General features: G+C 39.2%; 1 protein-coding gene across 9 annotated transcripts in view; it reads right to left on the bottom strand.

Moving 5' to 3' along the window:
- dab1a (DAB adaptor protein 1a) overlaps positions 1–25,743 on the bottom strand; it is a 409,818-nt gene that overhangs the window by 165,232 nt on the left and 218,843 nt on the right. For 8 of the 9 annotated variants that reach the window (XM_053488879.1, XM_053488881.1, XM_053488882.1 and 5 more), the window contains exon 1: positions 16,849–17,112. The exons of the other annotated variant lie outside the window; for it this stretch is intronic. The gene's annotated coding sequence lies outside the window, so the exon portion shown is untranslated. Of the gene's footprint in view, positions 1–16,848; positions 17,113–25,743 lie in introns of those variants that run through there. 9 annotated transcript variants of the gene reach the window in all.

Below are 25,743 nucleotides of genomic sequence, written 5' to 3'. Positions count from 1 at the left end.
TTACTAATGGATTGTTCCAGCTTTTTTACCTTATTAGATTCTTTTTTTCTCCCCGTGCTCCCTTATGTAGGAGGATAAATAAATAAGATAAACATGAACATGATTGAAATATGGAGGGGGAACAACTGCCCATTTTATATCAGGTAGGCTTCCATCAACTTTAAGGAGATGAGTAGGAATGACAGCCAGGGCAGAAGATAGGAGAAAGCTAGAACACACACACACACACATTTTGCTTGCTATTGGCTGCCTCGGTAGCGAAGGATTGCAAACTATTCAGTTCACTGTCTGTTTATGTAGAGGTACAGTACAGTAGTCAGGATTATTATGGAGAGATGGTGGAAGAACCAAGTTGCATCTATTTACACACCTTTAACGCCAATTTTATTTAATCTTATTTATTCCAAAACACACGTGTCACTGCCAAATACTGTGTATTTGAAATACTAATAATTTGCAAAAGTATTGTCTACTTGCAGAAATAGAAGTTACAGCACACATGCAATACAGACACTGAAAATACACTGGAAAACAGTTTTAAAAAACTGGAAGCAAGCTAGGTTTCAAAGCATGACTGGAACCAACGTCTCTTAGAGTACAAGTTGGACATGCATCAAGGCTCTCTGTCCTGGCATCTACTGTAGGTGGTGGAATGAGCGGCCCTTGGCTGTCCAACCAAGTCATTGGTTGTCTTCAAATAAGTACCAAAAACCATCCTGGCTCAGTTTATTAAAAGGAACTTTTACACATAAACCTATAAGTCACTGTGGATTATGCTAAATGCCACAATTGTAAATGTAAATCTTTAAGAAAGTTCTATGTCAAAATTTCCAGGTTCTGTATCGTCTTCTTTTTCTTGTGACTGCTCCTCTTAGGGCTCGCCACGGGTTTTGTGACAGATGCGTTTATCCAGGCTTGAGACCATTCAAACGTCTGACACGTACCTCGTCTGAAGCATCTACGATATTTGATTAAATCCCTATGAGACTGCTTTTCATTTCTTTCTCCACAGCACAAAGCTATTTCAGTAGTACCCTTTTTAGCCTTGGTCTCCAGATAAAATAATATACTTGCAGGTTTGCATGCTCGGTGTAAAATACAGTATATACAATATATTATAATTTCTGTTAGAAGAACTCAAAATGGTCAAAAGTCACTCAAACGTGCTAATAACAGATAAAGAAGTGGTCTAAACTAAGTGTTACTGATGTCTACTGTCTTTGTATTGTTTATGAAAATTAATCCCATGTGGAAGTGCCAAAACGTGCAGTTAATTGAACGACCATTAGTACTGGTTCCAAAGTTGGACATTTTAACCTTTATTTCTGTTGTAAAGGTTAAAATGTCCAACTTTTTAACAGAAATAAAGGTTTTCATGCTGTTATACATACAAAAAGGTTTAGGCTGTTCAGACAAACACACAGCAATGTTAGCATACGTATAAATTAGCATTAGGTACCTTGGCATTTTAGCTAAGCTAAGGGATACAGTAGTAGCTAGTATGTGGCGACAGAATTAGATATGCACATTCCAACCACTATTCTATTGGTTCTGTCCATATGCCCGTTTATTGTTTAACCAAGGTTTATGAGGAGTCAGTTCCCCAAAATGGCGATGACCAGAGCTCCCAAAAATCGTTTATCAGAAAACCTAGGGGTCATTTTATACAGTCTACGATATAAACAGGCACTTTATGGAACTCCAAATTGTGTTCTTTAGAAACTGGCGGCACGGCGGCTTAGTGGTTAGCATAGTCGCCTTGCTCCGCCAGGGTCCAGGTTCCATTCCCACCTGTGTGAATGGAGTTCGCATTTTCTCCCCATGGTTGGTTTCTTCTGGTTTCCTCCGAAAATCCAAAGACATGCAGATTAGGCTAAATTCCCAGATTGCCCGTAGTGTGAGAACGGGCATGTAAATGTTGACTGGAGGTCCTATCACGATCGTAAAAATGGAAATAAATACAATGGTCACCACTGGCCTTGAAAACACCCCCATGAAGAAAAAGGTTAAAAAGTCTGTAGAGCAATTACGGGAGAACGCAATGTTACATTTCCGCAAAATACTCGAAAGGAGGCAAAAGCAAGTGTCATTAGAGAGGTTTATTGTTAAAGAAGTTTGCCGACAGAGCAGCCCCTCCCCCTCCTCTCCTCTTTCGTCTAAATTGTTTTAGTTATACTTTATATTTTGTAAAAATTCTTTTTTATCTATGAATATGTTTGGGTTGTGTAATGACTCATCTGAGTTTCCATTATTTCTTTGGGGAAATAAAAATTTGGGAAATTTGATATACGAGTGCTTTGGATTACAAGCATGCTTCTGAAACAAATTATGCTCACGATCCCAGGTTTAACTGTACACAAAAGAAAAATAAAAGGTTGAATTGAATGAATTAATGACTAGGAAATAGTTGAGCTACAAGCGTAGCATTACAGGACTAAATTCAGTCTCTACAGAAAACACAGCTAAACCAACACAAGTGCAATGTATATTTTTAGTTTAAAACAAATGATTAATTAAACATTGAATTTATACTCAATATGAAAATGTTTGTTATCACAGAATACAGCAGCTAAGCTCAGAGCATTAGAGCTTAACCAATATACATTAAAGTCAGCACTGCACTGGAATAAAGTCGATCTCGTCCAGATTGAAGGATAAGCTCACCGTCCTAGCCATCAATTTTTTTAAAAAAAGGAGGTCAATGAGGGCAGAGAGTTCAGTGCTTCATTGATGGTGGGCTTAACCAGTAATTCAACTGAATTTAATGTGACCATCGGTGACAATCGGGCTATTTTTCACTTCATTTCTCTTTCTCTCTCTTTTTCTCTCTCTCATACTCACACAGACTTGCTGTTTTTCCAAATCAGTAATTCGCAGAAAGGTTCATGATGTGTAAAATAGCAGCATTTTATGAGCCTTATCTATGAGAAATTGTAATCGTTAAAACTGAAGTTGACTGTAAAAGCGCTAAGGATGGATTTTAATTTCCATATGAGCTCTAGAATGATATGGAGATCTCAGAATGATGCAATGGCAGACAGAAGGGAACACTTATGAGCTCTGAATGAATCACATACCAATACACACATGAGCATGTGTCCATGTGATGTTATCTTCCCTTACAGTGGGCCGAGCTTTTGCCCAAAGTGCCTCCTTCCAACTAGACATGCTTGCCAGGGCAAATTACCCCAACAGTCACACACTGAGAAATAATAATAACAACTTTATTTAAGCAAGCAGATAATCTCTCACACACACACACACACACACACACACACACAGTCATAAACACATTAAATATCGGTTATCTTCATGGTCCACCTTACTAATATAATTTTGCCATAGCCCCACCCCTGCTAGATCCCTTCTACTATAATTTTTCACCCAACAACACACACACACACACACACACAAACCTCTGCAAGCAATCAAATCTTTGCCTTGTGTTAGGGAATTCTCATTATGTATTAGAGTAAATGAGCATTACTCCACTCCACTTTCCAGACACACACACACATACACACACACACAGGGTATTTGGGGACCTTTTTTTCAGTTTGACCTTCTGGAGACATTTGGTTGCTCCCCCCCCCACACACACACACACACACACACAAATCTCACCTCTTTATTTACCTTCTACTGGATGTAACCCAATTTTCCAGATATATTATTTAAATTTTTTTCTTTTATTTAGATTGTCTTGTGGTTTACTGAGGTTAGGTTTTTTGTCGATTATGCCAATGGAAAATCCTCCCAAAAGATAGAAAGACGTGTGCGTGAATGAATATGTGCAATCTCAATTTTTACTCCATTTGAGTATCTCATTTAAAGAAAGAGGGTTATTAAGCTCTTCTCTAATAAGAGCCCATCGATATAGAGAGGCTCATCTTACACTGTCTTTATCTTCCACAGGCCAATGCAGATGGAGCTAATTGACGGTTCTTGATCTTAACTTGCTAATACAAAGAGGGAGGGTTTAATCCACAACTACGATCCTGGGAGGTCTTTCTGAAATGGAGAGAACTTGAACTCTGACACGGGAACACACAAAAAAAGGGTATTGGACATGTTTCCATCAGGTGGAGGCGTTCTGCTTTTGGAAAAATCCTGGACAGATTCACTGAAGCGTTGGCTTGCACAATGGAGCCAAATGACCTCCAATTCACACAACAAAAATGGGTTAAATGAAGTGTAAACCTCACTTGGTAGAAAATACTTTTTACAATTAATGGTAACATCATTCATTCTGCTCAAAGTTAGATGACTTAAATGTTCTGAGAAATGAAATGGTAGGAAAATCAGCGCGGCCGCTTAGTCATACCTCCAAAACCAGGGATGCACCGAAATGAAAATTCTGGGCCGAAAACGAACCCGAAATTTTTGGATGCACTTGGCCGAAAACCGATACCGAAACCGAAAATGGCTTCATTAAAAACATGTTTAAAATATTTTCTTTTTGTTTGTATTAAAAAAATGTTGCATATTGCAACTTTGCTGTCCTCATCTGAAACTCTGAAGTGCTTCCAAACCGCCGACATACTCCGTGTTTGATGCGTAATGACAGCGCGAACGAGACGGGAGGATGGGAGAGGCGTGGCGATAATTTCGGCTTTTATTTTCGGCGCTTTCTTACGTTTCGGCCGAAACCGATAATGCTATTTCGGCCGAAAATTTTCGGCGGCCGAAATTTCGGTGCATCCCTATCCAAAACCATGTGCAACATGATGAATAGACAAAGTAAGTCACTTGTTTGTCCTGATATGTCAGACTGTCATGTTTGCCCTTCATTTCTCGCACGAATTTCACCATAACGAACATGTTCACCATACTGTATATCCAAAAGTGTGTGGACACCTAAGCAACACACCCCTATGTCCTTGTTAAACATTATAAACCAGTTTAAGAGTTAGTCCTCCTTTGCTGTAATAAAGCCCTCCACACTTCTGGGAAAGTTTTATACAGTACTAGATTTGGGAGGGATGTTGGGAGGATTTATAGTCTTGGGTGCAATCGGCATTCCAGCTCAAAAGGTGTTCAGTGGGGTTGAGATTAGGGCTCTGTAAAGGACACTTAAGTTTTTACTCCAAACTGGTCAAACCATGTCTTCAAGGAGCCTTGGTTTGTGTCGTGAGGCATTTTAATGCTGAAACAGATTTGGATTGCTTAGTTCCAGTGAAGGGAAATTGTATAATTATTAAATTGTATTGAATCTCCATGGCGTGTAGTGTAGTGTCGCCTTGCACCTCCAGGGTCCGGGTTCGATTCCCGTCTCAGTGTGCATGGAGTTTGCATGTTCTCCGCGTGCTTGGTGGGTTTCCTCCCACAGTCCAAAGATATGCAGGTTATACTAATTGGTGTTCCCAAATTGCCCGTAGTGTTCGAGTGTGAGTGTGTACGTCTGTGTGCCCTGCAATGGATTGGCACCCTGTCCAGGGTGTACCCTGCCTCGTGCCCTAAGTCTCCTGGGATAGACTCCAAGTCCCCGCAACCCTGAATACAGGATTAAGCGGTAAAGAAGATGAGTGTATACTAATGTATAGCATTACTATACAAATGTGTAGCAACCGTTAGAGAAAAGCCCACGTACTGCACCAATGTGATCGTCAGGTAACCACATACAATGTTTTTGAGTTTATAATGAGCCATTTGTTATTAATTTGCATTTAAGTAGCATGTCTACAGATGTTAGTCTCTAGTCCAGCCATCTTCTCACATATCTCTCATGCCCCCCTTTTCTTCACCCCTTCTTCAATCCTGTTGTATATGTTTCTACTCCCTCCCCTCTCTGGTCGAGGCAATAAGAGAAAAAAAAAAAAAGATCCAAAGATGGGATTCCCTCAACCACTGTCAGTAAGAGAGAAAGCAGAGGAGAGTGACAGAGAACAAGTGAGAGCAAGTGTGAGTGAAAAAGAAAGTAATTTCCATCCAAACTTGCAGCAGAAGGGAACATAAATGCAATCGTGCCGGAGAGATGGGCTTTCATCCTGATCAAAGCCAGGGAGTCGATTTCCCAGGCAACTATTCAAAAGGCGGTATTAGCAGCCAGTGGTGGTGGGGCAAAGAGCTTAGCCAAGAACGGGGCTGCTGACACGGGTGAGGGATCACACCGCCACAGCTCGGGCAACACAGCTTGGCCTAGATTGGTCCCGAATTCACTAGCAATCAAATCGGCATGGAAAACCCCCCTGTTGAGCAACACACACCGACCCCGCTGACAAAGCTGATCTCTTCAGCTCAAGGTTGGGTCCACCAGTGCACACACAAACGTGAATTGTATTGTTCGCAGCATTATTTATTATCAACTATCAATCTTTAGTTTGTTGATTTCAATAAAACAGAATCTAAACGACAATACTTATCAAAACGGATGAATTTATTTATTTATTTTATTGATTTTTTTTAAAATACATCAAATCATAGATTTTTTTTTAAACAAAGTACTTTGAAACAAGTAGAAGTATTACTCTGAATCCAAGTCATACAGTAGGCTGCTTGTTGAGTTGTTTATTTTTGGGTCATATGTTTGGGAGAAATCATAATAGAATTCAAATTTAAAAAACACAAATCTCTTTAAAGAAAAATGTACATTAGAACAATTAAGGGAAAAAAACTATTCTTAGCCTAGTCTATTTAATTGAATTGCATTTAATTTGAATTGTATAACACTTTTAACAGTGGACATTGTCGCACACCAGCAATACAAAAAAGAAAAACATCTATATATAAAAATTGAACTATTTATAGCTTTATTATTTTGTCCCTAATGAGCAAGCTGAGGGTGAGGGTGGCAAGAACACCACCATCACAGAACCAGATAACGAACCAGACTCAATAGGGAATGCGTTCTCATTTGGGTGATACCACATCGTTAACATCAAGTCCATTTTGTTAAGTTTACCAACTGTTCACTGATAAAGACTTGGGCACAAAATTGTTTGTGGTGGTTTCAATCCTAGAACTATTTACTGGAAGTGATTGCAATCACAAGTCATCACAGAAAAACGGTTTGCATCAGTGCAGTCCAAAGCCATCTTCATGAATATTAGGTGAAACTGTCCTCAGTTATCACATGCATCCTCAAGCAGACCGAGGCACAGTCATTTCTAATCCAGGGCGAGCCAAACATAGTCTTATTTAATCCAACACCTACAGTATGAGAAGAGATATACAACACACTAAGGCTGTTTTCACACTAGGCAGAATTGATTTGTATGATTGCTCCCCCCCCCCCCACTCCCTATATATATATATATATATATATATTATACACACACTCCGATACAGCAGGTGGCAGTATGCACCTACTTGGTTTGTGAGCCGCCATTAAACACAAGAGAAGAAGAGAATAAGGAGGTTAACCTTCACACTACAGTACGCCTAATACTGATATTTCAGAAAAAAATGTAAAGAGTAATGTGCCTTCCTCCTGCCGCATTTAAACAGTGATCTACTTCTCCACTCCCATGTTCAGATTCGACCGGCTTCCATAGCTGACTCGATCCGTGCCTGTGTATGCTGTACGTTGCCCACCTTTTCAAGCGTACTCGACTGTGTTCTTACGAATTAAAAACGAACCCTGATTTGAATAAAACTTTGGGGTCAATTGGGCTTAAGTTGACACGATCTCAACACGATTCGATTTTTGGGGCTGTGCGATATTGTATTTGATTAGATTCAGTGGCAGTTCTGTTTATTGTTTGATTCGTCTTATGCTGCTTTATTCCTACAGCATATATAGGTTTTAAAATATTAAAACTATCGAATACACATTAAAATGTTGTTGTACTGTCAAATGTCTTGGACAAAGCAATTCAACCTTATTTTTTCCCACCAATCTCCTGATTTTCAAAGACAGACCATAATAGATATAATGTAGCTTATTGCAGCTATAAAGTAGGTAAGAACAGGACCTAGCTAGTCCTGCAGTTGTACAACTTAATTTCTAACCATTAACGTACACGATGTTTCATTCATTAATAAATCAATAATTGTTGGCAAATTGCTCTGAAACAAACGCACCAACACACTCCAGACTGTTCAAAAATGAACGCACTCATAATGCACCCTTTATTCCATACATGTAACAGACGTAAAGATGACTTCGACCCAGCCGGTTCTCTCCAGTTCAGTAACCACTTGCTGGTTTATTTGGAGATAAATCAGATGGCTATTTCATTAGTGTACAGTTAAACTAAATAGTGGGACAAATATCAGAGTGCTAGCATAGCCCCAAAAGGGGAGCATCTGACAGAACACACAGACAGCTGGTCACATATCTGCATCAGAAATCTGCACACAAATGGGAGAGAGAGAGAGAAAGAAACGAATTTCTCTGCCCATGTATTCACGAATCCATTTCTCCGTCTAGTCATTTAAGCATCCATCATTTCTTTTCCCATTAATGTCACCTGACCGTGCTGCAGCACAGACATCTACCCACAGAAGCTTGTTTCAGGCTAACCTCGTACTTCTGCGTAAAAGCCATCATGACTGCTGCCTCCCGCCTCCACGCCGCATCCCACTCGCTCGGCTATTGAGAAATGCAGCCTTTTCATTTCAGTCGCTTAATGGGAGCAGAGAGAGGCCCATGCATACTAAACATCTCTGGAGCAGGGTGATCTTTACAGAACCCAAAGGGGCACCAGAGAGGGGTCTCAGCTTGGATCTTACTCATTTGCTTTCTCACTCCTAGTGCGAAAATTACAATGAAAACAGGCTTTAAGAGCGAGTAAAAAAAAAAAAACAGAACTAATTAAAGACCATTCACAAAGTCAGAACGGAATTGGTTCACCAAGCCGATGTCCTTCGGGAGTCATTTTGTTTCGGTGACATGCCACCTATGCCTATGAGATTCCTACTAATGCTTAGGAAACAAAAGTGTGACTGTATGTTTTTGTGCTCTCTCATAAAAGACCTGTCCTCACTGACACAGTGCCACATTTTAATTTGCTTTATTTCCCTTTCTGGCAGCTACATCCAAATGTCAGAAGAAGATGGATTATAATTTTGCATCCCAGAGTGAGGCATACATATCATCAATGACTTCAGAACACCTGCTCAATAAAAATGCTTGCCCTGAGAAAGATAGATCCATTGTGAGTGCATTCCCCGAAGAAGCGCTTTAACTAACACGTTAATGCACTGTGACCAGCGCAAATGCCGCATTTCAGCTCACACACCCCGAGTTGTTATTTGGCATGCAGCACATGCACCAGAAATCTCAAAGGACTGCGTTATCAGGCATTGACTTTTTGTCTTAGCTTTTTCTTCCCTTTCCTTCTAAGGGGAAGATTGGAGGCAGTAGAGCGGAGCATTCCTCTATACCGCAGTGACAGATGTGGAGAGGTGAGCGAGCACAAGCGGAGAGGGGGGTTATTTATTATTACTGATTTCAACTGGAAAGGGGGGGAGGGATAAATATGAAAAAATGTGTTTTGTCTTCGGATCAACAAGGTAATGGAGGTTTTAAGAAAGTGAGCAGTTTATAAGGGCATAAACAAGAAACAGATAAGTGGATCAGAGTTGGTGGGAGAGAGAGAGAGAGAGAGAGAGAGAGAGAGAGAGGTTCATTAACAGTGACTAAGATCAAACACAAGCAAAATATAGATTCAGTGTAGTTAAATTGGGCAAATATTAGAATGTATGCTTTTCAGCAGTCCACTTCTTAACCGAGTGTCGAAAAAATACAACCAATTACAGGAAAACTGTCGTCGGACTTTCGGGTAGGGAAAACACTTCACAAAATCTTTTGCATATTTATCCTCACCCTTACAATCTCTAAAGAACTGCACATACAGTTAGAGAGCAGAGTGTGACTCTAACATGGCTGTTAAATCTACAGGTTCTATTATACATTATATATTATATACAGTATGGTGAGTCAACAGAATATGATGCATTCTGTACTACATGAACCTACAGAGAAATATAGCCTAATTCAAAATATATCATACATATCTACAAAAAGTGCGGAAAAAACAAATCACAAGTAAGAAGATGAAAAATATATTGTCAACAAAATGCATGGCTAAATGAGTTTCCACATAATGTACTTTTCTCTCTCGACAGATTTTCCTACATCTCAGTGGTTTAGATCTAGACATTATTAAATAGTCCAGACGTGTGTGCGCTGTCTTGTTTGAAGCTGCACTCTTCAGAATATCTAATTGTCCTCTGAAATTAATAAAGTACATTGTCTATCGATCTATTTATCTATCCATATAAAAGTAGGAACATGTCAAACCCGTCTTTTAGCTCTGCATGTGTGAAACAGGTCACATGATTAAAATCAACATAATGGTGGCATTACTTGTGGCACTAAGGGTGCATGTGCACATATATAATATACATATGTATATACAGTACTGTATATATGTGCACAGACACTTAGTGCCCCCACAATTATATCTATTAGAACTTTTTGGTCTTAACTCCATTCGCCGTGTTTGGAGGAAGAAGAATGATGAGTATCATCCCAATAATACCATACCTACAGTGAAGCATGGGGCTGGAAGCATCATGCTCTGGAGGTGTTTTTCTGCACAGGGGACAGGACGACTGCACTGTATTAAGGAAGGGATGAACAGGGCCATGTATTGTGACATATTGGGCGAAAACCTCCTTCCCTCAGTCAGAGCATTAAAGATGGGTCGTAGCTGGGTCTTTCAACATGACAATGACCCAAAGCACACAGCCAGGAAAACCAAGGAGTGGCTCCGTAAGAAGCATAAGGACTATTTAAAAGCAACATAACTGGACTTAAAGGGTCAGAAATCTGCCTGATAAGCAAGTGATCAAATACTTATTTGACACAGTAATTCACAAATAAATTGTTAAAAAAAAATCATACAATGTGATTTCCAGATTTTTCTTTTTTAGATTCTGTCTCTCACAGTGGAAATCACCTATGCTGAAAATTGTAGACCCCTCCATGATTTCTAAGTAAGAGAACTCGCAAAATTACAGGGTGATTATATACTTATTGACCTCACTGTGTATATATATATATATATATATATATATATATATATATACACACACACACATATATACCCATGGCATATGACATGCCATTGTTCTAATTACCGGAGCTAGACCTCTCAACCCAGGCTCAGGATCCCAAATGAGTATCTAGTCCTTTGTGGGCTGCCTCCCCCAGGATGAGGGCATTGCTTAAGCTGTAATTAGGAAAAGCAGATAATGTCACCCAGAAGTGACAGATCGATATGCAGGACAAGAAACGCTAGTCAATGCCTCCGCTCTGAACAGGCCAGAATTCTGAGAGACGGCATTCCCCTCCAGGCCAGGATTCCCCCAGGGCACATGGTCTAAAATAAGGAAATGCTGAAAGATTCTAAAAAGCAAAATCTGCAAAAACTTTATGATTGACAAATCCTTCTGTTTAGCTCACCTTTGGTAAGCATGTTATCCTTGAGTGAGGAGGTCATAGTAGATCCAGAGCCTTTCCAGGAACACTGGATGCAATTCAGAAAATAAGACAGTAGTCCGTCTCAGGGAAAAACACACACACTCACACTATTACACTAGAAGCAATTTAGTGTAGCCAATCCACCTACTGGCAAATTTATGGGGTTGGAAGGAAACTAGGGAACAATAAAGCTGTGACTCACAAGGAGAGTGCTGAATCGATCAGATTTCTAGGCATTACGATTTTCCATTCGATCCGATTAAATAATTTCACTAATATTTACTGTCTGATTTGTCTCAAGCAGCTTTATTTTTTTTTTTCCTTTTTTTATACTAAAAAGTACAAAAAGTATTCAATTCAATTCAATTTTATTTGTATAGCGCTTTTAACACTTGTCATTGTCGCATGTCGTATTTAAGTTTGTATGGAATGTGAGTGTGCATGAATCAAAATGGTCAAGCCGAGGGCGACGGTGGCTAGGAAAAACCCCCTGAGATGGTAAAAGGAAGAAACCTTGAAAGAAACCAGACTCAACAGGAAACTCCCATCCTCATTTGGGTGAAACAGAAAGCAGGAATTGATCTGCATTCATACTGTGTTAGGTGTGTTAGCAAGTTTAGTTATAACAGTTGATGTTAAATATTTACAAAACCTTAAAATGATGATGTGTATTGTTTAAATTTTATTTATTTGTGTATTTTGTACAAAGCGATAATCTTCCGCTTCTCACTTCAGTCCAGTAGGTGGCGGTATTGGACCAGCTACTCAGAAAGTCAAAAGAAGAAGTCTTTGTTATTGTCGGAAGTATAATCTTGCAAAACGAGAGTATTTTTGCAAGAATGTGGCCTAAGATTCGAGCAATTTGTATTTTTATTTGGAAATTTAACCTGAAAGTTTACATAATGTTTTTTTTAATGGATTTTGTTTATATTATTAATTTTTCTTCAGGCTGATGGACTGAGCGCCTCTCCACTCCCGTAGGTGGCAGCATTGCAACCAACTACTCAAAGTTGTATAAAAGTATAAGAAGAAGTGATACATTCTTTAAAAATATACCACAATCCCTGCAGAGAACACAAACTGCTTCCATCTTCACATTTTGTGAGAGTATCAATTTTAGAGAACTTGGCGTTTAGGTTTAAGGTAAATTTACCTAAATAGTTTACAAAGCTATGAATTGAATCTGAATAAAACAACTGACTAATTAATACAACTAACTGAATCGATCAACAAAAGACTGATTAAATTGCATAATCGATTGAGTCGCACATGTCTAGAGAAAGCCCAGATGAGCACGGCTGGAACGCGGGAACCTGTGAGAACACAGAACTATGAGGAAGCAACACTACCTGCTGGGTTACAGTTTTGTTTTTTTTTTGATCAGGTGTTGCTCAGGACAGGAATGTTCTTTAAGACCATGTTTGGGCCCCTGTGCTGTACTGAAATAAAATATCTTAGACTTTTGACCCTAAAAGAAAGCCAGTGTATGCATGGTTTATGCCCCCCCCCCCCCCATTTCCAAAGAAGGATTGTCCATATTAATTTCATCTTGCTTGTGACTCTTAACAAGCAGGACAGACAGGTATTAGTTATGCTCCAGGTTCTGAAAAGAACAGCATGGATCAAAACAAAAACCAACCTCCACAGCTCTAGCAAAGCAGCCAGAGCTCATTAGCTGACTCTCTGCTTAACTCACTAATGCAGCAGAAACAATTCCTTGCACGCATCCTCACTCCTGGTTCTGCAAAGCCCCCGAAACCAAAGCCCAGCTTGTAAGGATGACTAAATGAAGCCAATGTGGATAGCGAAACAATGTTGGCTTTGTAAGGCTCTACGCACTGTTCCGCGTCTCCATGGACACACACTGTTGCCTGCTGGGACCATTCAGGCAGAAAGGGATGCCTTCCCACCGACATGCACTCAAAAGTCCGGAACACAGAACCCACGTTTGACGCAGGAACCCCATCGTGGTCTGCTTCTGTCGATCGCCAGGTGGTGTGTGAGTAGGCCGGCGTGCCAATAGGCAACGACTGGCAGAATGCCACCTCTGACTGGATCAAGACACTCGATTTAAATACACTACCTATAATGAACTCTGCAATAAGGTCGCTAACAAAGACACGCTCTGAAACAAAGCTTACATGTGGAGTCATAAAATTTAACCTATAAACGTGGTCTAACATACAAGCAATAAAATTAATAAATGAATAATTATTATTGTAGAACGTGTCAAAAATGACATCCTGTGATTATCATATGTGTTGTTATATCTTCCTCACCTTATCCATTTAGGGATAAATAGCCAAAGGTAAAGCTATAATCCCTTACGACACTTTGAATTATTCGTGTTTTACAGCCATGAACAATTACAGCCATGAAGAAATGACTTGTCAGTACCAGGAAGGTCAATGTGCAGTGTGTGTGTCAGGACTCATCATCATGGCACTGACCTGGGACTAAGAAGTTAACTGTGATCAGGCTACACCATTTTTTAAGGCAACACATCCTAGTGCAGATATACTGGTGGTCAAAAGATACATTGAAATCAGTGGTGCATAGAGGCAGTTCATCTGGACATCACATGAAAGAAGAATAAATTAGCTTGAAATACCGCCCTCCTTCTGTGTGTGTGTGAGAAAGAGACTGGTTACTTGTGGTGTGTTTCTTCACCTACAGTGAAGATAAAACTTATTGATAGTAGCTCTTGCTGTTAAGCACAAAAGTTTGTTTTCTTAAAAAGGAATCACTATAGGACCACGTGTGGTTCCTGATGCCCTGATTACAAGGCAGTGGTGCCCTGATAGGAACTCTATACCAAAAAAGGCCTGATGAAACAGCAAATGAGCCTCATTTAGTAATATTTATTATTAAAATAAATTCCTACCAGATTTACAAACATATTAAGACCTTTTTTTAAGTACCCATGTACATATACATCTGTCAAAGGCAAAGCCCATAAAAGAGTACTTCCTAAGTAGGGCTGCATTATTACTTAAATTAAAAAATAAATCCCATTTAGACATACTGTGATTGCGATTTAACCTTTTTTTATTAAGTCAATGTGCTGAAGTTCAATCATCTGAGTGACTTTGACCATGACTTTGATTATGATGGTGAGGTGACTGGGTCAGAGTAGCTCAAAAACAGCAGGTCGTGTGGGGTGTTCCACCTATCTCAATCCAAGTGATCGTCTGTTCTGACTCTAAGCATGGGTGAGTTCCATCCTTTTACAAAAAAAAAAAAAAAAAGCTTGCTGGCAGATACCTGGAGAGGAACCAGTGAAAGTCTGTTGTGGTTCTAAGTACTGAATGAGTTAGACTTACTATTGTTTTTACAATATGGAATAATGTGTTTGAGATAATAAGAGTGACAAACAGTTGTCCTCACTAGCTTGTTAACCCCTGCCCTATGCTGACGATTCCAGTTTTTTTAGAAGGAATTGGGGCAAATGTTGGATAAAGTGTGTAGCAAGAAGAAGATGAAGCTATGCAAATATCTTGGGGTAAAAGATAAGGAAAAAATAGACTAGAGAGCAATGTTTTTGACTGTTGCATGTTGGGATCACTTCTTGGGCATTGGTGGTAGAGTTCTCTTCTACCATGTAAAGGGCATGGGTTCGATTTCAGAAGTGCATTTGGCATAAAAGTATTTGTGCGGCTACATAACGTAAGGATCTGTCGCTAACATCTTGGTGCCAGGTACCACAGTACACCTTTAGAGGTCTAGAGGAGGCCATGCATTGGACGATATTAGTCAGGTGGTTTTAATGCTATGACTAATCAGTGTATTATCCATCTTTCGGCTGATCCCACTGAAGGGTCTCCATCCCATTCGCACATAACTTGGCAGGGGATTTACACCGGACGTGGCTGGGGTTTGGGCATTGGGTGGGAACCCAGTCCTTCCGCATGGCAGGCAAGAAATCTACCACTGAGTCACCAATCCAACAACCCACAGTACCCGTGCCAACCTGTAAATCCTGCACAATTCCCCCTAATGACCCTGCTATAACTGATGAATAGAAAAAATACAGGGAATGTCACGAATCATGAAGGAGTAAGAAGTGGTTCCAACACGCGATGGTGATGACGCACTGCTCGGCTGCTTGTCTCATCATCGGAAACCCTGACGCGCTTTGTCCTTCCGTACGCACGAGCTCACCGAGGTACTGTATTTCTACAGCTCTCGGACACACACGAGTGTAATTCTTTCCCTCTCGGTTACAGCAGTGCGTCCTAAGCGTTTCATCGCGCGCACCCTGCTGCCCAACAGGCATAAGCTCTAAGAGGACACTGGAGGTTTTGCGCGCGGACACACACACACATTCAGTGTGAGATTGTTGCATTTAACAAAACCAATTTTTTTAAAAAAATGTTGTTGTAGCAATTGAGTTATTTATAACTATAAATCGTGCATAATTATCAGTGCATGTATGTATGTATGGACTCACCATGCACCAGGGTTTACCTACCTGTTACACTATTAACGCACTATTAACACTGTGAAACATTAAGTCATTTTATTAAGTTGCACTTATATTTTATTCAGGGGGGAAAAAAACTTCACTTGCATTCGAGCCGCGCGCGTTCTCGGAACAGGTTACACGCTGACAGCACGTGAGGATCACTGCAGACTCTCGCGCACACCGATATAAGCGCGCCCCCTCTTCTCCGCGCGCGCACACACACACGCGCACACACACACTGGCCCGGTGGCTCGAGCGCTGCACCCTTTAGTGCATCATGTTTCCCATTGCCCACTAGGTGCGTTTTATTTTCACATATATATATAATAAAATCTGTAATATAATTCAAGATGCATACAGCATATACCAGTTTATATCCTAAGATCTTCCCGTAACTCCTGGATTAAGCCCTTGTAGTCTGTATGTGACTCGGTCTTCAGGGTAGGAGATATTTACGCGCCACTCCAGGAGAGTCCACGCAGAGCGCGCGCACACGCACACGCACACGGCTGACTTTCTAGCCAGCATGCAATGACTACGGTGTTTAATCCAAAGCAGAGCGCCAGTGGAGAAAACCAGCAATCAATATCTACTGGTGTGTGTGTGTGAGTGTGTGCGCGCGTTTTACCCTGTTCGTTCCGTTTCAGAGCAGCGCACAGCTGGGATGCATGTCAATGCAGCAAAACCGCGCATCTCCAATCACGCCTTGACGTGAGCTCCGCGCGCTCTGACCGTCAACCGGTGGCAGAAGAACAGCCCTGAAGGAACCGGCTTCTCCAAAACTATCTGACACTTAACAGGTTCGGAGCTAGAGCATCCATCAAACCACGATTTACACAAAAAAAAAGAAAGAAAGAAAAAAAAGCGTGAAATAAAAATCACTTCCATCCTGACCAGAGCACCGGTTCCAAAAAAAAGAAATAAAGAAATCCTGCACCTGCTCTGCTCTTACCTTCAAACTCGTGATGCGTGATGGTGCGGTTTCCATACTTGGCATGGGTAGAATCCAAACGCGAGCTCTCTACGCGGTCCGCGGCTCTCAGAAAACGCAGTAATCCACTTTCCCATGCCTGACCCAGTCGGCTAAATCGGGACTACATCCTTCCCATTGCAGCCGGAAAACTGTGACGGGATTTCTGCGCTTTCACCTCTTTTCCCACCGTTTTTTCTCTCTTTTTTTTTTTTTTTTTGCTCTCGTAGCACAGCCTGCACTGAAGTTGCCTAGTTACCTCTGTTTTAAGGCGGCTGAACCCAGCGCTCTAGTAGCCTATCACAAGCGCGACTGAGCGTTAACCCCTTGCGCACCGTGCTGTCCTGATTTCGCGGTTTCTGAGAGAGAAAAAAAAAAAAGGCGAGCAAGTGGGTGGACTGGTGGGTGAGAAAATGAGTGGGTTGGTTTGGATGGGCAGGGTGTAGGGGCAGTACGAGTTTGGCACCAAGATGGATAGAAAGAGGATAAATGGAGAGAGGAAAGATATAGGCACACTGATGATGATGATGATGACAGTAGAAGGAAGAAGGTCACCGACCAGCCATAACATTATGACCACCTAATAATGAGTAGCCCCTCCCCCTTTTGCCACCATAACGGTAATGACCTGTATGTTCTGACACCTTTCTATCATTAACCTGATCATCAGTTTGATCTACACTTGCACTTCTGTTGGATTCCTTCATTGGATCACTTTTGGTGTACCTGGCCACTATAATCAGGGGCATCCCACAAGAGCTGCAGTTGTGAAGTTGCTCTGACCCAGTCCTCTAGTCATCACAGTTTGACCCCTGTCAAAGTCACTCAGATCTTTGTTTGCCTTTTTTTTTTTTTTTGCTTCCAAGACATTTTTCAGAAAAAAGGTTCACTTGCTGCCTAATATATCTCACTCACTTACAGCTGCTATTGTAATGGGATATTGAAACTGTAGCTACTGAAGCTCTAGTGAGATGTTCCCATTCTTAGTGGACAAGAAATATCAAAAGTAATCCAAGAAAGAAAAATCCGTCAACTGGCAACAGGGTCATGAGCGGTCAAAGCTCACTGATGCACATAGGGAGTGAAGGCTGGCCTTTGTAGTCCGATCAAAATATAAGAGCGAATGTAATTCAAATTAAGGAAAAGGTTAATGCTTGTTCCAATAGAAAGGTGTCAGAACACACAGGTCATTACTGTAGTAGTGGCAAAGGGGGGACCTTCTCAATATTAGACGGGTGGAGATAATGTTATGGCTGATCAGTGTGCATAAAGCTGCCACACACACAAACATATACACACATATGCCCCGAAGCAGAAGGAATCCCCAGGCACTTTTTATATGAAAGAAATCAAAACCCATTTGAGGTTCTTCAGCATTAAAGGGAGAGCTTTGTTTTAAACCCATGAGGCACCTTATCAGGCACTATATTGATTTCAATTACTCCAGACGGCACCACACCCTCTCCATTTTCAATCATGATTACCAGAGCCAGACAAAGACCACGGGTTCATCTATACTGGTTAAAAGCATTCCACCAAGGCTTACAATCATCTGATAACCAGTTGGATAACCAACAAGGATTACAGCAAAGCGTAACAAATGACCTAAAGAGTCCACCAAATAAGAAAAGAGACAGTGGGGTCCACATGTGTGAAACTACATAAAAATTAATAATTTTAATTTTTAAATAAATTAATTAAATATTCAAGATGTATCACAATTTCTAAGTCACTATGTAAATGCGAATACATTTGTGGTACTAAGCATGTTACTTTACAAAAACTAATTGGTTCACATCAGGTTTCACACAAGTTTGTGCCAGCTCGAGTGTGTCATGTCATTAAATCAAAAAAGGGATGTACAAAGTACTCATTTATTTATTCTCTATACTGCTTTTCCTGTAAAAGGGTTGCGGAAAGCCTGGAGTCGCAGACACATACTCACACACTAGGGGCAATTTTGGAAATGCCAATTAGCCTAATCAGAATGTTATTGGACTGTAGGAGAAAACCAGAGTACCCAGAGGAAACCCACATAGAACAGGGGAAACATGCAAAACCCAGGCACACAGACATGGCAGTAATCAAACCCTTAACCCTGCAGTTCAAGGCCACAGTAATTGGTGATATCATCATCAATTTTCTATACCGCTCATCCTTTAAAGGGTCGTGGGGGGTCTGGCGCTTATCCCAGGTGACTTCAGGCACAAGGGCAGGTACACCATGGCCAGGAGACCAAGCCATCGCCAGGTGCAAGGCCACACTGCTAACCGCTTTACCACTAAATATTTGTATTTAATTGGAAAAAGAACATTAAAACAAAAGCATGGTCCATAGTCATCTCAGACTTATGGGTTAAAAAAACATACCTGTATATATAAAATTAATACTCCCAAGTCATGCAAATGTGCAGCATGGCAGGATCAAAAGATCACCTCAAGGCCTCCTAGTAAGCAAGGAAATATGGTGTGAAATAAAAAAGCGTAGGTGTTTAGCTTTTGCATATCCCTCCAACCACATAACAGCGTGTTACATGATAGATCAATAACTACTGAGGACCCTAAGATCTTCTAACAGATTGCTGACTGAGAACTTCATCGACATGGAGGTGCTCTAAATAAGCTCCTGCCGGCAACTGCTGTAAGATTTCACAGAAAAACATGGCTTCCCTTAAACTTTAATACCACAGTTTAATGAGTACAAGTCTAGAATATCAGCCTTAAATCAACATTCAACAGCACAGTTACTCCACATGAATATGTTGTTTAAATGGCTGTAGATGGACAACTCAGAACCAATGCAAAGTCTGAGGAGGAGGGGGATAATGATATTTTATAGATGATCTACAATTATTATTGTAGTTATTACTGGTATAATTGATATGACACACTAATATCACAGAAAAAATACACTGTAATGTAGAACATATAAATATTCTCATGACTGTTTTACAGAAAAACAAACAAAATAGTTTTTGCAAAGACCTAATGATAGAATTAGAACATAAGTTTTTCAATGTCGATGTTAATGTTAAATAATGTTAAAAACAAAAGTAGACTTACCCTTTATTTAATAATATGTTAAAGTAGTGGTTATTAAACAATGCATGCAAATAATACTGATCATAATTTAACTATTTAGTAGTAAAATAATGATACAACAAATAATTGTTAGTGGTTTGTAATAGTATGGTAGTTTGTTGACTACCTCTCACTTCCTTTGGATTTTGAAGTTTTTGGAGAGTCGAACTGCTGTCATTAAATGTGGATTTTATAAAGAAACCAATCTGCTTGCCGGCATATTCTTGAAAGTTGAGAAGTAACAAGCTGTAAGAGAAATGATTTACGGCGAGCATACTCAAACAGTACCAGCTAAGGATCAAAGCCCTGGGTCGCTCGAGTCTTTGAATGTTTTTATTTTTTATTCTTTTTTTTTTCATTATTAAAGTGTAGAATCCAGTATTTCTCTGTATACTCCCCTATTACACTAATGCACTTATCCCAGTGTTTCACTAGTGCTTGGATACCATCAAGGTAGAAAGTTTTCTCAGTACGCCAAACCCCTGATTAGACTGCTTTGGACATGAACCCCTGATTGGTCTGCTTCTGTAGCGTTGGCCTCCTAGGAGGTCCTTTAACATCCCAAACATGTGAAAATGGCTTGGAATGAGGTCAGGGCATGGGGGGGGATGTGACAATAACTTCTAGCTGTCCCTGTAATGTGCAAGTGGTGTTAGTGAATAACTGTGTGTTTATTTCCTACAGAAAGATGCTGCAAATTGGCAACAACTTATCTGTCGATTTTTTAAGGATCAGGTGTTCCACCTTCTGATTGTTTACAGGAACGACGGCAGTGGGATTTGTGTCTCCTTGGCCGAGATTGTAATTTATGTACAGCCTTCTTTAAAACGTTTGGACCATTCAAAAGTTTTACAGCGGGTAATCGCTATACTATACTCAAAAGTCTTACGTTAATGTCGATCTGTTTATGCCTTTATTTACAAAAACAGTATCTCAGTTTGACTTGAACACCACCTAAATTAGTGTAGAATTCAGAATAAATCAAAAAATCACCTTAGTCCATGTAAAGTGCAAGTCCTACAATAGATCATTAGAAATTGCTGGGGTTTTTTTTATAACACCATTTTGATCAACCCACTCCACGCAAGACTTTCAGAACCATTTCTTCATAGGGCTCAAACTCATCCTCAAGATATAGTGTAGATTCTACAGTGTATACATTTAAATGTAGAAAATCAATGGAAATCAATATGAAACTGTATTTGCTCCTCATAAACTAGTATCAGTTTTATAAATTTGGTTTGAACTGAATTTACTTGTAGTCTATCTTTTCTCCTATCTGTGCATGTGCTACCCACTTCTATGCACAACAACTGTGTATGATATTCACACAAACTATTAACCGATATACACTCTAAAATAGTTTTTACCTTCTCTTTAGTCTTTGTGATTAAAAACTTTGCCCTGATTGTGCTCCTAAGTATATGCAAATTTCCAAATAAAAATAACTAATTAATTTGCATGGATTATTGCACTTTCGTATTTAGAATATGATGTTTAGTTAATGTTTTGTACTTTTATTATATTACAGCTTTTATCTGCCTTATCCAGGGCAGCTTATATACAGTATGCGCTTCAGAGTCTCTATAAAAAGAACACATCCTCATGCTAGCTCACTAAGAGTACTATAAAAAAGTTTTAATTAATGAAGGTTGATAAATAAACACAATATAGTAAGGCAAATAAAAAGAATGATTAAATTTTGACAAAAGAAATAGACAGATGGAATTGTCTGTCGGTACATTGCCAAAAGCTGTAAACAAATGCCTAAGTTTATTAAGATTTTTGCACTTGCTCAGCATTATTAATATTACTTCTTATTAAATATTTTACTAGTTAAGCAGTGAGTCCAAATACCTTTATTCTCTCAGCTGTAACCCTGAGCATTTATTTCATGCTCTCAGATGTCTGGGTTCTGTGGGCCTCATTACAAATGAGCTGCTTCAGGAACATGATTTGCATGTTATGGATAATAAAAAGAAAAGAAAAAAAAATGTAAATCTGGTGAAAAAAAAAAAAAAATTACTTGTTTTAGCTTACACAAACTTTCCTAAAAGGCCTGGTCTCTGGTAAAAGATTAATGAATCGGCTGAAATTCCAGTGGGACGTTGTTGCTCATGCCGAATGTTTGCTGCTTAAAATTTTACAACTCTCAATGAAAAACACCTTCTTATGTCCCTGCTGACAGTGCAAGTATAAAGTCAGAGATAAAACTGTATTCATTAAGTTTGAAAAAAAAAAAAAAAAAGAAGAACAGATGGGCCTGATTAAGGGTTACCGTCATGCACACCATGTTCATAAACATTAAAGCGTCCTCTTGACCAGCTGTCGGTAGTTGCTGAAAAATCATGTCGTTATAGAAAGGTAACGACGGTATCTTTCAAAGAAAGGATCATTGACATCAAGGGGGTTGTTTCATTACGTATGAGTGTTATCATTGTCTTAAGGGATTTCAGCAAATGATCTCTTTTGCCAGAATGTCCTTGACATTCTTTTTCTCAACAGAGTAGATATCAGGCTGATGTTCCCAGCTGTGCTACAACATATCATGAAAGAGATGCTTACGAATGGCTAAAATGGCATTACATGTATAGATTGTAGGAAACACCACCATCATTCTTGTCTAAAAGGCTTGAAAAGACATGATTTTCATTTCATTTTTTGCAACATGCAGAATGATTCATTATGGAGCCCATGTTCATCATTGATGTGTTTAATCACATCCACAGTGTTCTGATCTGACTCATATAGGACAAGTTATCTCAGGACTGCAACAAGTCGTGGCAGCCTATCACTTAGTTTTCCCACATGTCTTGTCATAGAGCTCAGGCATAACCTTTTTATAAAGTGACATCAAGGGAGTACACTGTTTGGCTTAGTACCACTAATCGCCCCAAATCCCTATAATCCTGTGTACTTGAAGTTGATACAACCTGCACGTCTTTTGCAATAATAAGACATGCATTAAAACTAAAGGAATTCATATTTTATATTAATTTAAAAAACTCTGTACAAGACTTTAGTTTACTGATGTGACAGCCATTTTTATCCACTGAAGGGTATATCTACTCTGGCCTTGGCCTCCAGAGCTGTCACTTGCCTGATTTGAAATGCTCACTGTAATGTATGATGTGTTGCTGTTTGGTACACATAACAACACATATAGTAAGCACTATTAAAATAGACACAATTAGATTTGTTTTTAATTAACAACTATCTTTTTGTTGTAGACAGTTCTGGCAACAGTAGGCCAAAAAACAGTAAAAATGTCTAGTGAGGCACCACTAACTGTTCTACATGAATGTATCCACTATATAAACACTATTTTTATTTTTCTCCATAAAACATTTTACTATGCTATTTACTGTAGTTTACTGTGGTAACATACCATTTCATAGTATTACCGTGGTACTTCAAACTTAAATTCTTTATGACTAGTGGCCCAGTTATGCTACAACATATCATGAGAGAGATGCTTATGAATTGGTCAAATGTAAGCAACATAGGAATTTATTGAGTACCAGGATAGGTACTATACCACTTCAGTGGTTACCATGTTAGTACTATGGCGTGTACCATAATACTTCGGTGAATACCATGGTACTTATTGGGTACTAATAGTGATTACCAAAGTTTAGCCGGTATCTAGTATGGTTTGTTTGTACATATTGTACCCTATTGTACATATTACAGGTATGATATAGTACAGCAATACCATATTATTGTATGTAATATTAAGAGTTTTAACATACACTTTTGTATTTTACAGTAATGTTACATACATACAATAGTAGCATACTAGATAAATATTATTATGATGTTATAAATAAACATTTATACAGTTTATAAAGGTATTCCCATACATGATCCATAGTACCATTCTACTGTACATAGTAGGACAATATTATATTACGTGTACTGTTGTACCAAATTATGCATCATGGTAGAATAATTTACCATTCATTATCATTATTGCAAATGCGTACTACTGTATGGTACTGTCAAAAATACAATGAAATATATACATACGATGAAACATGGTACAGATAAACCATGTACTGTAGTAATACCTCTACCAGGGTAAGATTTACTATGGGGGGGTTCCAGGAAAGCTTTTAGCTTTATTTCCAGGTTTTTTTTCAGTGGTGTGATCTTTTTGGAGAAAATGCCATAAATCTTTGCAAGGAAGATGAAAGTTTGACTTTTCTCGATATTTCCGTTTCATACTCATCTGATTCAGGCATAAAAATCAATAAATGATGTATTTCAGAAACACAAAGTATTTCTGTGTACCCCACTAAGCAAATTTTGTTCCTCATTCTCTTTGCAGCTGAGTTTTTTTTTAAGGACAGAGTTAACCCTTAAAGCTCAAAGCATTCAAATCATTATTTGTTTTGCTAATTTTTAATAAACATATATAGGGCTCATGCGTTGTTCAGTATAAAGCGACATGCCCTTTTTCAGCACTAAATAGGCAGGATGACGATTTATGCAGGCAAGATGAGGCAAGATTTTAGTTCATTTTAACCGACTACCCAATCATGACTGAGCAGAAAATTAGAAAACAAGTCACATAAGCAAAGAAATGGCACAGATACACAGGATCGCGTGTTTTTATTGTTGTTTTCGGTTGTTTCTATGACTAAAAGAATCATATTAATATGCTCATTTTTTCGATTTCATCCCCATATTCTGGTAGTGGTAAACTTTACCATCCAGGGGACAGACACAAAACATAAATGCACCTGTACATGTCATTCCTTCAGTTATCCAGTCCACACTTTATCCATTTTATGGGATATGGATTATGGCATGGGCGTTAAAGCAACCCATCTGGCACTGAGTAAATTATAGACCTCTTTGTGTTTCTACATGCATCAGTCTTTTTCATTTAGACAAAATAGCAGAAAAAAATAAAATTCTTTTTGTGGATGATAACGTTGATGAAAGAGGTTAAAGGAAATGAATGAAGGCAGAACGAACTGAGCTGTCAGGAAAGATATAAGAGCACAAATCATTAACTCTGTATAACCTTGTTCGGCAAAAAAACATCTCTCCCGCCAGAGACCACACTGAGCTTCACTGCTGATAACCAAGATGAAGAATATTCCTAGTTGAGTAATAGCCATAATTTACTCCTCATACATAAATTATAAAACTATAAAACTATGAAACTATTTAAAAAAAAAGGTTCATACATTTAATTGACTACCTTTAGCTTCAATTAAAGCACAATATGGAGGCCAGTTCAAGTGTGAAAATGCTTGCTTATGCTCTCATACTCTTCCATACTTTAAGTATGGAAACTCTGATTTTATACCTTGGTCATGCAGGTCATCAGCGGACTTCCTAGACCTTACCAACTGAAGCAACTGCAGATCATAACCTCCAGATGTTTGTACCGTGGGCACTATGCATGATGAGTGTGTCTCTTCATGTGGTTCCCTTCTTACCTTTTTATCTTCTACTTTTTCCATTATTCTACAGTCCCTGAACATGTTACTGAGATCACAGCACTTCCGTTGACTTTGCAGCCACTTATAGAGCGCCACTGGGACGTGGTAAAATGGGAGATTCCAAGACTGTATCATGCAATAGAATCAAAATGGACCAGAATCTCAATGTCTTCAATATCTTGCCACAAAAATCTGATGCTGTTCTGAGAGTACTTAGGAAGTCCTAAATAGAATTATTATGAAGCTCCAAATAAAGTACAGAATAAGGTACTGTACATGAGTATATGGGCGCACCGTGACAAAGGAAGTGGGGTTGATGCCTTACAGCACCAGATAATCTT

This window comes from Clarias gariepinus, chromosome 27 (genome assembly GCF_024256425.1).
Source record: "Clarias gariepinus isolate MV-2021 ecotype Netherlands chromosome 27, CGAR_prim_01v2, whole genome shotgun sequence".
NCBI classification, from domain to species: domain Eukaryota; kingdom Metazoa; phylum Chordata; class Actinopteri; order Siluriformes; family Clariidae; genus Clarias; species Clarias gariepinus.
Note: the sequence above shows the minus strand (reverse complement) of the source record. Positions and strands in the feature narration are given on the sequence as shown.